Source organism: Antechinus flavipes, chromosome 3, assembly GCF_016432865.1.
Source record: "Antechinus flavipes isolate AdamAnt ecotype Samford, QLD, Australia chromosome 3, AdamAnt_v2, whole genome shotgun sequence".
NCBI classification, from domain to species: domain Eukaryota; kingdom Metazoa; phylum Chordata; class Mammalia; order Dasyuromorphia; family Dasyuridae; genus Antechinus; species Antechinus flavipes.
Genome location: NC_067400.1, coordinates 152767675 through 152781499, shown reverse-complemented (window position 1 = coordinate 152781499; position 13825 = coordinate 152767675). Strand labels below are relative to the sequence as shown.

At 33.9% G+C, this 13825-nt stretch overlaps 1 protein-coding gene across 1 annotated transcript in view; it reads right to left on the bottom strand.

The window, feature by feature from the left end:
* UBAC2 (UBA domain containing 2) overlaps window positions 1–13825 on the bottom strand; it is a 266711-nt gene that overhangs the window by 149302 nt on the left and 103584 nt on the right. The gene's annotated exons all lie outside the window — the stretch shown is intronic.

Sequence of the window (13825 nt, the reverse complement as noted above, 5' to 3'; positions counted from 1 at the left end):
CTAAAATATAATTTATAAAAATTCCATATAAATACAATGGAACACTTTCAATACAAAAAAAGATAATAAGGAACCTTGTGAAGAGTTGTGTCTAATAGTTACACTGGAGAGTCCCTCTGAGATTCAATGGCTGTGGGATCATAGGACAGTAAGTAGTTTAACTTCTAAGTGTTCTAGCCAATTCCCTCAAACTCTAAGTGCCTATGGCATTAGTGGAAGAACTTTCCTCATTGGGGAGAACAAAAGAGGAATGGTTTTACAAAAAGGAAAAAAAAAAGCATGACTTGGAATTACTCCCTAATGTACAAAGTGATATGAGAAAAATGTTTTCAAAAGAATTATAAACTATTAAGACCTATATGAAAGATTGTTAAAAGATGAAAATCTAAACAACTAAGATTTTACCTAACACATAGCCAACTGGAAAAGGTGGCAAGATATAGAAATAGTTAATGCCATAAGGGCCAGGAAAGATAGGCACACTAAGATGCTATTGATATATCAGTCCGGATATTTTGGAATAATGAAATGTCCACATCATTGACCTAGAGATCCCATTCCTAAGCATCTACCTCCAAGGAGATTTTTATGTACATGAAAATATTAAAAGCATTTTTTGTGGGAGAAAAAACAAAAAGAAATAGATGCACTTTGAATTGGAGAATGACTAAACAAACTAGTACAAGGACATAAAAAAATATTATTGTGCCTAAGAAACGATGACTATGAACCAATAATAAATGAACTGAGAAAAATCAAGAAAAGCTAGAAATATGCACAATGACTATAATAATGCAAATGAAAAGAACAATAAAAACAAAACTAAGCTTGGATCTTTTCTCAAATTGGAGACATGAGGCACTGTAGGTATAGGTATAACATATGTAGTCAGACAAAGTAATTTTTGTGGATTGCTTTTCCAATTTTCTTTATTTTTTTATCTCTGCTAGAAGTTGTTTAGGCATGTATAGTTTGTTCTGCCTGCTGCCAAAACATGTGACTACTTAAGAGAGCCTGTTTCTGGAAGTGTCTAATGACGCACCATTAGGGGTTTGGCTCTTCTTTTTTTCAGAGCATTCTGAAAAATTCTGAAATTGATTTTTTTTTTTCCGCTAAAGCAAGTTGGGGTTAAGTGACTTGCCCAGGATCACATAGCCAGAAAGTGTGTCTGAGGTATCTTAAAAAAAAAAAAAAAAAGATATCCCTGAAAACAAGGATAACCTGTCTCCCTTCACTCCCTCCTTCATTCTCTGCCTTCTGATATTGGAAGATACTTCCACTCTTGTATCCTCCTCTGACTGGTAAGTCCTCTCAGAATCTCCATTTTGCAAAAATACAAGTCATGCTCACTGTCGCCCTTTCCTGGTTCTAATTTGATCTCAAAGATCTTCTTTATTATGTGAGGATATCTTCTCTTCCTCCCATCTCAAGTTCTCCAGCTCCCTTTATGTGTTGTTTTCTCCTATTAGAATATAAGCTTCTTGAAGGTATGGACTGTTTTTCTTTTACTTGTATTTGTATTCTAAGCACAGTTCCTGAAACATATAGTAAGCACTTTAATAAATGCTTGTTGATTTGTAAAAACTGAGTTACTTAGATACAGAATAATGCTTTATTCATATATGTTGAACATGCATGTGTTCACATATGTATATACACAGAGACACACACACATATATCTTTGAATGAGAATAACAAATGAAGAGAATTAGTCTCTTAATTCCCAATATAAAATGTCACACTAAGAAAAATATATTAAAGTCATTTCACCATATTACTACTCATGATGTTTTAAGAATCTGAAATAGTACTGAGAGTTACTAATACATGAATTATTCAGTAGTATTGAGATAATAAATAGAACTAAAAGACATTTTCTTCTATATGCCCATCAAAATGCTTAAATGGTCAGTGATTTAATAATTGACCATTTAGAAGTCCTAACCTACCCTGGAATTTCTATACAGTGGTATAGCAATTTTTTCTACTTCTAACTTTAGTGAGAATTTGAATGAAACTAAAGAAAAATTTTATTGGATTTTACTTGAGCTGAAATAATTAAGAGTAGAAAACATTTATAAAGGGGAACGTCAATGTTTCGTGATTCTTGTTTGTATTATTTCGATCTTCAGGTACAAAACTCTATGTTTCGATTAGTATTTTACCTAAGATTTCTTAAGAAAAAAGGGTGGGGGCAGCTAGGTGACACCATGGATAGAGCACCAGCCCTAAAGTCAGGAGGACCTGAGTTCAAATCTAGTCTCAGACACTTAACACTTCCTAGCTGTGTGACTATGGGCAAGTCACTTAACCCCAATTGCCTCAGCAAAAAAAAAGAAAAGAAAAGAAAAAAAGAAGGGTGAATTCTGTTAATGTCAAGAAAACAACATTCCTGAACATGTGATATACAATATTAACATAAAATACACTGGATGTTACCTCTATATAATAACTACAGATAACTTCATTAATATTTTTATTTCCAGTTTTAAGTAAAATGTTATATATGTTGTTCCCATCCATTTCAAAATGATGAAATTTCATTTTGACTGAAAATATATCTGGGCATAATTTTATCTACTCAAAAATGCCATAGGTAAATGGTTGAAGAAAATGAATAAATTCTTCTCAAGAACAGAAATGCAAGCTACAACCATGTGAAAACTGCTCCAAATCACTAAAATTAATAGAAATACAAATCAAGGTAACAGAGATTTTACCTCCCACGCTGAGAATTGGTGATGACAAAGACAGAAATAGTCGATGAAAAAAGACTTTAAAAAACATACCACTGTAACTGTGAATTATTGTCTCCTCCATTAGACTATGAGCCTAATACAGCTTAATACAAAATTATATCGGCACTTAATAGGTCAAATAAATACTGATTTACTGATAGAGCTTCTTGAGGGAGAGATTGCCTTTGCCTCTTTTTGTATACTCAGCACTTTGCATAGTACATGGCATATAGTGATTAATAAAAGTATACTGCCTGAATTGTCCCAACCATCCTGGAAGGCAAATTAAAATTGTGGCCTTATTTTTAAATTAAATTGATTAAAATGTCCATGCCCTATGATGCCCCCCCCCCAAATCATGAGGTTAGATATACATTCAACAGAGATCAAGGAATATATATATACACACATATATGTGTGTGTGTGTGTATGTGTGTGTGTGTGTGTGTGTGTATATACACACACACATTATGTATATAATATATATGTATATAATGTATATAATCAAATAGTAGAGTAGCAGCAGTAGTTATTATTTTATGGTAGCAAAGATCTGGAAATAAATTAGATGTCCCACTCATTAGAAAATTACTAGACATTTTCATGTGTAAATATAATATTACTCACTGAGATATTATAAATATGAAGAATTCAAAGAAAAATCATGACATGAACTGATAAAGAATAAAGTATAAGATATAAAATTATATATAACAGTGCAAATGTAAAGAACAATAAAACAAAACTGAACAAACATCAAACTGAATGTGGTGGAATTATAATGACCCAGGTTGGTGAGAGAGTAGAATTGAAAAATGCACCCTTCTCCATTGCAGAAGTGAGAGATTATATTCTAAACCATATGCAGACAAAGAGTGGAATATTGCATGTACTCTCAGATATAGTTAATGAGTTGATGGGTTTTGCTGAGAAGTTTATGCTAAAGATATGGAGGAGGGAAATGTTCTAAAATAAATGTGATGTAAAAAAATGTGAAATAAAAAAGGATATGCAAGTTTACTATATTAAGAGTCAACATTTAGAAAATGCCTATTTCATTTATCCCCTATCTTTCAACATTCATCAGGAGAAAAATAATGCACATACTATGGAACAAATGCATTTAAGTCAATTGAACCTAAAGATGGGCAAAGGGGAAAGCTGTTTATAATTTGCTACTTTTAGTGCTGCTTTTTTCAAATCTCCATGGGCAATTACAGCCCACAATATGCTAGAAATTTCATAGAAAACTTGGTATCAGTTAGCAAATGCTTTGCCAAGTTCAGAATGACAATCCTGTTTCAATCCAACTGAAATTTGTTCTAAATTATTCTCAATTCATAAGTATACTTGAGATCAGAGAAGATAACATTTTAGGAACAGTTCTAAGACCCACTTAAGTCAATCTCCGAAATATTTTGGTTGTCTTAGGGTTTCCATGACCTAAGAGTGATCCTAGGTTTGGGCTAGAACTTTTAGGGCTGCTCTAGAATGAAGGGGACATTGTCCCATTTTAGCTTTGATTTCTGCATATAAACTAAAGTGTAACTGGACGCTGAAGTTGAGAATTTACTAAAGTATTGGTGGTTTAACTAGGCTACAATTATGCTTCCATTTGTAGGAAGGATAATGATTCAATAGTTGTAGTGACAAAGCAGATGAGAAAGGCTCAACCAACACTTTATCAAGCAGTCATCCCCTTGAGCTACTTATCTTCTGATTAAGCTACTTCCCATTACTGCGTTTTCATATCAGATCTGTAAACAAAGCTAGTGGGTATGCTCTCATTTCTGCCCAAGTAATCAGCTACTTATGTGATTCTTTACTCAACTTAAAAAAAAAAGGCTTCTCTGGATATTTAACTAAAATGTGGCACTTTTCCTATCAATCAAAAACGTATATACATGAAACATTAGCTCATAAAAGTAATCATGAGACTAATTTATGTATGTTGCCTATGTTGCTAAGGTTACTAAATTATGGTTAGCATTTTGAAAGTTTTCTCAGAATAGCACAATGATCTGAATCTAAAATCTTTCATAAGGTGTAACTTTCCAATGATAAATGAGAAACAGGAAGTAAATTGTGAATTCAACTACATCTTGAGTTCCTTTTTGTTATCAGCAGATTTAAAAAAACTTTGTGTCTCTCCTGGTTCTCTTCCCTCCTTTCTTACTTTATTTGATGATCTCTTCAGCTTCCATGGATTTAAAGGAATCTCTAAACTAATGACTCTCAAATTTTCCTATCCTTCCCTAACCCCTTTGCTGACCTCTAATCTCATATCTTCAATTACCTTTCACACATCTCAAAATGGATGCCCACTGCACATGTTTAACTTATTATGTCAAAAAAAAAAAATTACTTTTCCTCTAAACTCTCCCTCATTCCCTTTCCCTATTAATTTAAGGGGCACTATTATCCTCCCAGCCCCTCAGGTTCCCAGCCTATAAGTCATCCTGGACTCCTCACTCTCTCTCACTCCCACATCCAAGTTGTTGCCAAGGCCTATAGACTTTCTCTTCGTGATCTCTCTCAAATATGCCCCTTTCTGTACACAGCGAGCACTCTGGTGTATCACCTCACGCCTGGATTACTACAATAGCTGCTGATGAGTCTGCCTACCTCATATTTATACCCATTCCAATCTATTCTCATTCAGCCTCTAAAATGATTTTCTTAAAACCATTGTTACCCTCCTACTTGACAAATTCCAGTGGCTCTCTACTGCTTCTAGGATCAAATACAAAAGCTCTAATAGGTATTTAAAGCTCTTCATTACCTTGGTCTCTCCCACATCCAGTCTTCTTATATCTTACTTCTTTTTTTTATTCAACAATATTTTATTTTTCCAACTACATGTAAAAATAGCTTTGAACATTCCTTTTTAAAATTCTTAGTGTCAAATTTTCTTTTCTCCTTCCTCCTTTACCTCTCCCCTCCCCAAGACAGCAAGCAATCTGATATAAGTTTTACTTGTACAATCTTCTTAAACATATTTCCATATTAGTCATGTTGTGAAAGAAAAATCAGAACAAAAGGGGAAAACCACAAGAAAGAAAAAGCAAAGAAAGTAGTCCAAAAAAAAAAAAAAAAAAGCTAAGAAAAACTGGGGTCTATTATAGTTAATCATCACAGAAATCTTGCTGATACTGTGTACAATGTTCTCCTGGTTCTGCTCACTTCACCGGCAGCATCAATTCATGTAAATCTTTCCAGGCTCTTCTAAAATCACCCAGCTCATCATTTCTTATAGAACAGTAATATTCCATTACATTCATATATCTTAACTTAGTCAGTCATTCCCCAACTGATGGGCAGCAAATCAATTTCTAATTCCTTGCCACCACAAAAAGAGCTGCTATAAACATTTTTGTACATGTAGATGGGTCCTTCCCCAATTTTATGATCTTTGTGATGCAGACCCATTAGTAACAAACTGTTAGGTCAAATGATTTGCATAGTTTGATAGCCCTTTGGGCATAGTTCCAAATTGTTCTCCAGAATGGCTAGATTAGTTCACAACTATCAACACTATATCAGTTGGAAGTGGATTTCTCTGACAAAGAGACTTAACTGAGTTTCATTGGAGAAATGATGGACAGAAACAGCTACACCCAAAGAAGGAATACTGGGAAATGAATGTGAACTATTTGCATTTTTGATTTTCTTCCCGAGTTATTTTTACCTTCTGAATCCAATTCTCCCTGTGCAGCGGGAGAACTGTTCGGTTCTGCAAATATGTATTGTATCTAGGATATACTGCAACATATTTAACATATATAGGACTGCTTGCCATCTTGGGGGGGGGGGAGGGGGGAGGGAGGGGAAAAAACGAAACATAAGTGATTGCAAGGGATAATGTCGTGTAAAAATTATCCTGGCATGGATTCTGTCAATACAAAGTTATTATTAAATAAAATAAAATTTTAAAAAAAATAAAAAATAAAAAAATAAAAAAAAAGAAAGAAAGAAAGAAAGAAAAGAAAAGAAAAGAAAAGAAAAGAAACCTGGATATTAAGATTATGATATTAAATTATCCCCCTGTTATTTAAAAAAAAAAAAAAACACTATATCAGTGACATTGTTGGTGGAATTGTGAACACATCCAGCCATTCTGGAGAGCAATTTGGAACTATGCTCAAAAAGTTATCAAACTGTGCATACCCTTTGATCCAGCAGTGTTTCTACTGGGCTTATACCCCAAAGAAATACTAAAGAAGGGAAAGGGACCTGTATGTGCCAAAATGTTTGTGGCAGCCCTGTTTGTAGTGGCTAGAAGCTGGAAAATGAATGGATGTCCATCAATTGGAGAATGGCTGGGTAAATTGTGGTATATGAATGTTATGGAATATTATTGTTCTGTAAGGAATGACCAGCAGGATGAATACAGAGAGGACTGGCGAGGCTTACATGAACTGATGCTGAGTGAAATGAGCAGAACCAGGAGATCATTATATACCTCAACAACGATACTGTTTGAGGATGTATTCTGATGGAAGTGGATCTCTTCGATAAAGAGAGCCTTAACTGATCAAAGATGGACAGAAGCAGCTACACCCAGAGAAAGAACACTGGGAAATGAATATAAACTGCTTGCATTTTTGTTTTTCTTCCCGGGTTCTTTATACCTTCTGAATTCAATTCTCCCTGTGCAACAAGAAAACTGTTCGGTTCTGCACACATATATTGTATCTAGGATATACTGCAACCCATTCAACATGTAAAGGACTGCTTGCCATCTGGGGGAAGGGGTGGAGGGAGGGAGGGGAAAAAATTGGAATAGAAGTGAATGCAAGGGATAATGCTGTAAAAAATTACCCTGGCATGCGTTCTATCAATAAAAAGTTATTTAAAAAAATAAAAATACAATAGTCAAAATAAAAAGATAATTTACAGACTCCAAAAAAAAAACACAAAAAACAAAAAACACTATATCAGTGTCCCAGTTTTCCCACAGTTCCTCTAACATTCATCATTATCTTTTCCTGTTATCTTAGCCAATCTGATAGATGTGACATGAATCTCAGAGTTGAATTAATTTGTATTTCTCTAATCAAGAATGATTCAGAGCATTTTTTCATGACTATAGATGGGTTTAATTTTTTTCATCTGAAAATTTCCTATTTATATCGTTTGACCATTTATCAATTTGGGAATGAATTATATTCTTATGAATTTGAATCAGCTTTCTGTATATTTTAGAAATGAGGTCTTTATCAGAAATACTTGCTGTAAGGAAGCTTTCTGCTTGCCCTCTCATCTTGGCTGCATTGGTTTTATTTGTGCAAACCTTTTTAATTTAATGTAATCAAAATTATCCATTTTTCATTTCTGGTTCTTCTTTGGCCTTCTCCAGAGATCTGAGAGAGAAACTATCCCTTGCTCTCCTAACTTGCTTACAATATCACCCTTTATATCTTTATCTTGGTATAAGATGTGAGATACTGTTCTATGCCCTGGTTTCTGTTATACTATTTTCCAGTTTCCCCAGAAGTTTATGTCAAAGAGTGAGTACATATCCCAGAAAATGGACTCTATAATCAAACACTAGATTACTACAGTCATTGAATATTTACATATATATTTTTTAAATACACCTTACTTCTCGACACATACTCTTCAATCCTGAGATATAGACTTCTTGGCAGCTCCATAAGCAAGACACTCATCTGTTGGCTCCAGAAATTCTTTCTGGCTATTCCCCAACCTTAAAATATCTCTCCTTCCTTTGCTCTGAGAAATGATCTTCCTGGTTTTAAGTCCATACTAAAATCCCATCTTTTTATTATAAAGGGAGCTTCCCCTGACGGTTTTAATTCTAGTGCTGTCATTCTATATTTTATTTCCTTCTTAATTATGTATATAGCTTATTTTATTTATATTACCTGCATTATTACCATCCTTATTCAACTATAAGCTCCCTAAGAGTAAGGATTATCTTTTGCCTCTTTGTACCTCCAGCAGTTAGTATGGTGACTGGCCCATTTAATGACTGATTTATAAAAAAAAAAAAAAAAAATTCAGGTTTTGTTTGACTTCAGGACATTTCCTACATAACACCTCATTTTGACATAAGCAATAGGATCTCTATATTCTGAGAGGAAAATGGTAATTAAAATAAAGGAACTGAATATCACAAAAGCAGAAATTAAAACAGATATTCAAGTTCTAAATGCATTTTCACTTATAACTCGAAACAAAACTATTTTGGTCAACTACTAGAAATATTCTGCCTAGCTTAAATGACTCGTAAGTTTTTAGGTTGTATATCACCAGAAGTGTAGACTTCTTTCTATGCTTTATCACATTAACAATTCAAAATGTGAATATTTACTAAAGTCAATAACAAAGAACATACATACATGTAGAAAATAAATATCTTATGTACACAGGCATAGAATATGTATCTTTGCGAATGTTTGCATGTGTCTTCTTAAAATACTATTAGATGAACACACTATTCTATCTCAGCATCACATTTCTCTAAAATCTCATCTTGGCAAACCCAAAGATTCTAACTTTTGGGATAAGATTTCATTATTTGATAAAAACTGCTGGGATAACTGGAAATTAGTATGGCAGAAATTAGGCAAGGACCCACACTTAACACCATATACCAAGATAAGATCAAAATGGGTCCATGACCTAGGCATAAAGAACAAGATTATAAATGTTAGAGGAACATAGGATAGTTTATCTCTCAGACTTGTGGAGGAGAAAGAAATTTGTGACCAAAGATGAACTAGAGACCATTACTGATCACAAAATAGAAAATTTTGATTATATCAAATTAAAAAGCCTTTGTACAAACAGAACGAATGCAAACAAGATTAGTAGGGAAGCAACAAACTGGGAAAACATCTTTACAATTAAAGGTTCTGATAAAGGCCTCATTTCCAAAATATATAGAGAACTGACTCAAATTTATAAAAAATCAAGCCATTCTCCAATTGATAAATGGTCAAAGGATATGAACAGACAATTTTCAGATGATGAAATTGAAACTATTACCACTCACATGAAAGAGTGTTCCAAATCACTATTGATCAGAGAAATGCAAATTAAGACAACTCTGAGATATCACTACACACCTGTCAGATTGGCTAAGATGACAGGAAAAAATAATGATGAATGTTGGAGGGGATGCGGGAAAACGGGGACACTGATGCATTGTTGGTGGAGTTGTGAACGAATCCAACCATTCTGGAGAGCAATCTAGAATTATGCCCAAAAAGTTATCAAACTGTGCAAACCCTTTGATCCAGCAGTGTTTCTATTGGGCTTATATCCCAAAGAAATACTAAAAAAGGGAAAGGGACCTGTATGTGCCAAAATGTTTGTAGCAGCCCTGTTTGTAGAGGCTAGAAACTGGAAAATGAATGGATGCCCATCAATTGGAGAATGGCTGGGTAAATTGTGGTATATGAATGTTATGGAATATTATTGTTCTGTAAGAAACGACCAGCAGGATGAATACAGAGAGGCTTGGAGAGACCTACATGGACTGATGCTAAGTGAGATGAGCAGAACCAGGAGATCATTATACACTTCGACAACGATATTGTATGAGGATGTATTCTGATGGAAGTGGATTTCTATGACAAAGAGACCTAACTGAGTTTCAATGGATAAATGATGGACAGAAACAGCTACACCCAAAGAAGGAATACTGGGAAACGAATGTGAACTATTTGCATTTTTGATTTTCTTCCCGAGTTATTTTTACCTTCTGAATCCAATTCTCCCTGTGCAACAGGAGAACTGTTCGGTTCTGCAAATATGTATTGTATCTAGGATATACTGCAACATATTTAATATATATAGGACTGCTTGCCATCTTGGGGGGAAGTGGGGGGTGTGGAGGGAGGGAGGGGAAAAAACGAAACATAAGTGAGTGCAAGGGATAATGTTGTAAAAAATTACCCTGGCATGGATTCTGTCAATACAAAGTTATTATTAAATAAAATAAAATTAAAATTAAAAAAAAAATCTCATCTTGGATATTTCAGAGGTTCAGAGATCTAACAGCTGGAAGGGTCATTGAGTACCAAGCCTTCATTTCAAAGCTAAAGAAACTGAGACTGAGAAAGGTGAAGTGACAGAGAAAATATCTGAGATAAAATCTGAACTCATGTCTTTCAGATTCTAAGCCCATCTCTATCTATTGTATCACTTATCTTCAATGCTAAGTAAAAATATTTAAAGTCTTTATTTTTTCTCTAAATGTCCTATATTTATCCATTTTCCTTAGCAACATTGGTGAATTTAAGAGGAGTTTGTAAAATGATTTGGATAATATCTATGATAGAGGGACAAAATGAAATAAGGAATAGAATTCTAATCTAAGGGGAATCCAATAGAAGCAAAACTAACATAAGTGATTTAAAAACAAAAAATATCAACTAGAGAAGGCCACCGTAAGGTAGAATATACAGAGACCAAAGATCTGAAAAGCTGTTGTTTATACATATGCAAAACTCCATTATTCACAGACAGTAGGAGTTAAAATAGGCATTTCCATCTCTTGAAATTCTATCCATTTTGCTGGATTTACTTACATTTAGACATCCTGGGAACAATTAATTCCTTTACTTTGAAAAGTTTCATTCTTTCTGAAGACTTTCAAATGAAGGAATCTGGATAGCCACTGAAGTTTTAATAATTATTATTAAGAAGAAAATTTGCTTCCAAGATAGGGAAGATATTTCTTTAGAAACCTAACTGTAACATTGTCAACCTTGGCCACAATACCTACTTCCCTTGAAAACATGCCAATAGTTTGATGTTTTAAAAGGCCACAGATGTCTATAGGTATACTCCCTTTCCAAATGACTTTTACCTCTAGAGAATCTATTTGGCACTTCTGAAATAGTTCAACATAACACTGTCTTTTGCAATATTCCAGAATATGAAGTAAATAACATTGTTGCTAACAAGAAATTCAAGAAAGAGGGCTATGTGATGATTAAGGAAAAAATGAATAAAATACTCGTGACTGATAATTCTAAAGAAGTCTGAAAAATAAAATTCATACCAAACATAATTTTATCAATATTTGGTTGCAATTTTAATATTAAGTTGGAAACAATAAGATGCATTCGTGACAAAAGACAGTTAAGTACAGATAGAAATACCATGGTTAGACTAGAAAATTTACTTTAGAATATGGCCAGATTTCCATGGAAAAAAGGTAGAGCACACATAGCTCACTATACAGTTTTAGAGATCAACAACCAGCACTTTAGGCATCGTTAGCATCACCATAAATCACCAAAGCCACTTACCTAGTACATGGTAATAAAATTTGAATATTTCTAAGCCATAAAAAAGCTCTGTTCTGATGAAGGATAAGTAGAATGGCTATTATAATTATTGTTCCCAATTTATGGAAATCTTTCTATGCTTCTTTGAAGTTTTCATTATTTCTTTATAGTATATTAATATGTCACTATATTCATATACCACAATTTATTTAACATTTCCCTAACTTATACTGCCTCTATTTTATTGTTATTACCCCCTGCCCCCATTCCATCCCTAATACTGCCAAAGGAAATAATATTTCTCATTCTTACATTTGATTTTGTTAGAACTCTGTTCAAAATATCTAGTGGGTCTTTACAATCAAGATGACAGTAAGAGAGTTCAGAGGAAATCAGACTCCTTTCATATTCTCATTTTCCCCACCCCTAAGAAAAGGAACCATCAAAGAGAAGAAAATAACGATTAAGTAAAAGAAAAAATGAGTATAACAACAAAGAATTAAAACAATTTAGACCTCCATATTACTATATCCAATCTGGCTGTTTTCTTCATCTTTGTTCTCCTTAGGGTCTCCTTAGGGCCATTTCTACTTCCTCTTTAAGCACCTTGGGAACTGTGATGGTTTGATGTTTCTACTACTTGATGGTTCTACTATTTGTGATGTAAAAAAAAAGTTTCTTGTAATGCAAATCATTTCCATTTTTCTTCTGTTTAAAGTCTGTTTTCTGTTTGTTATCCTATCATGTACTTAGTATGACTACTTAGTTAATTTTCTTTGCCAAGTTTTCTTTAGACTGATTTTAGCCACCTCTGCTTCTCTTATTGTAATATTCTGCTTAGCTTTCTGGAGGGCCTTCAGACCAATCTTGATTTCAGCAGAATAATCACCACAAGAATAGTCAGGAATAAAGTCCAAAGTCTTTATTATCTTCTTCACAGTCTGTTATTATCTCCTTCACAGTCTGTCTCCTTTGCCCAAGGACGGGCTAGCTTTCTGGAGGTCCTCTGGAATGTCTTGGTTTCAGTGAAGGAATGCAGAAGAAATTCCTTCAAGTCTTTTCTCTCTCTCAAAGTGCAGGAGGCAGGAGAGCCATCACAAAGCTGATCCAAAATAGAATCCTCTGTGGCTGACTTTGTCCTTAGTTTAAATGCTCTATTACAATTACATCAACTATACAACCATTACATCACCATGCTAAGTACTAAGTATATATAAACTAAATAACCATTGTCTCATCAATTCCACTAAGTTAGCACCTGGTTGTAGACTTAAACAATCATCCTGAGCCTTAAGTATTTCTTCAAAGTTCCTGACCTTTACATCTTATGAGATACTGCTCATAATAGTCCAATACATCCTCCTTTGAAACATTTTTATATTTTAAACTGGGGCCTTTTTTTTTTTTTTTTAAGCAGCCATCACCCTCCCTCCATTTGCCAAAAAAAAGTCAATGACAGCAATAGCAAGATTACATGATGATCAATTCTGATGGATGTGGCTCTTTTCAACAATGAGATGATTCAGGCTATTTCCAATGGTATTATGATGAAAAGAGTCATCTGTACCCACAGAGGGGAGGGTGGAAACTAATCTGGATCACAACATAGTATTTTCATTCTTTTTTTGTTGTTTGTTGATATTTTGTTTTCTTTTTTCTTTTTTACCTTTTTGATCTGATTTTTCTTGTGCAGCATGATAATTGTGAAAGTATGTATAGAAAAAATTATACATATTTAACATATATTGGATTACTTGCCATCTAAGGGAGAAAGGGAGGAAGGAAGGGAAAAAGTTTAGAATACAAGGCTTTGGAAGGGTC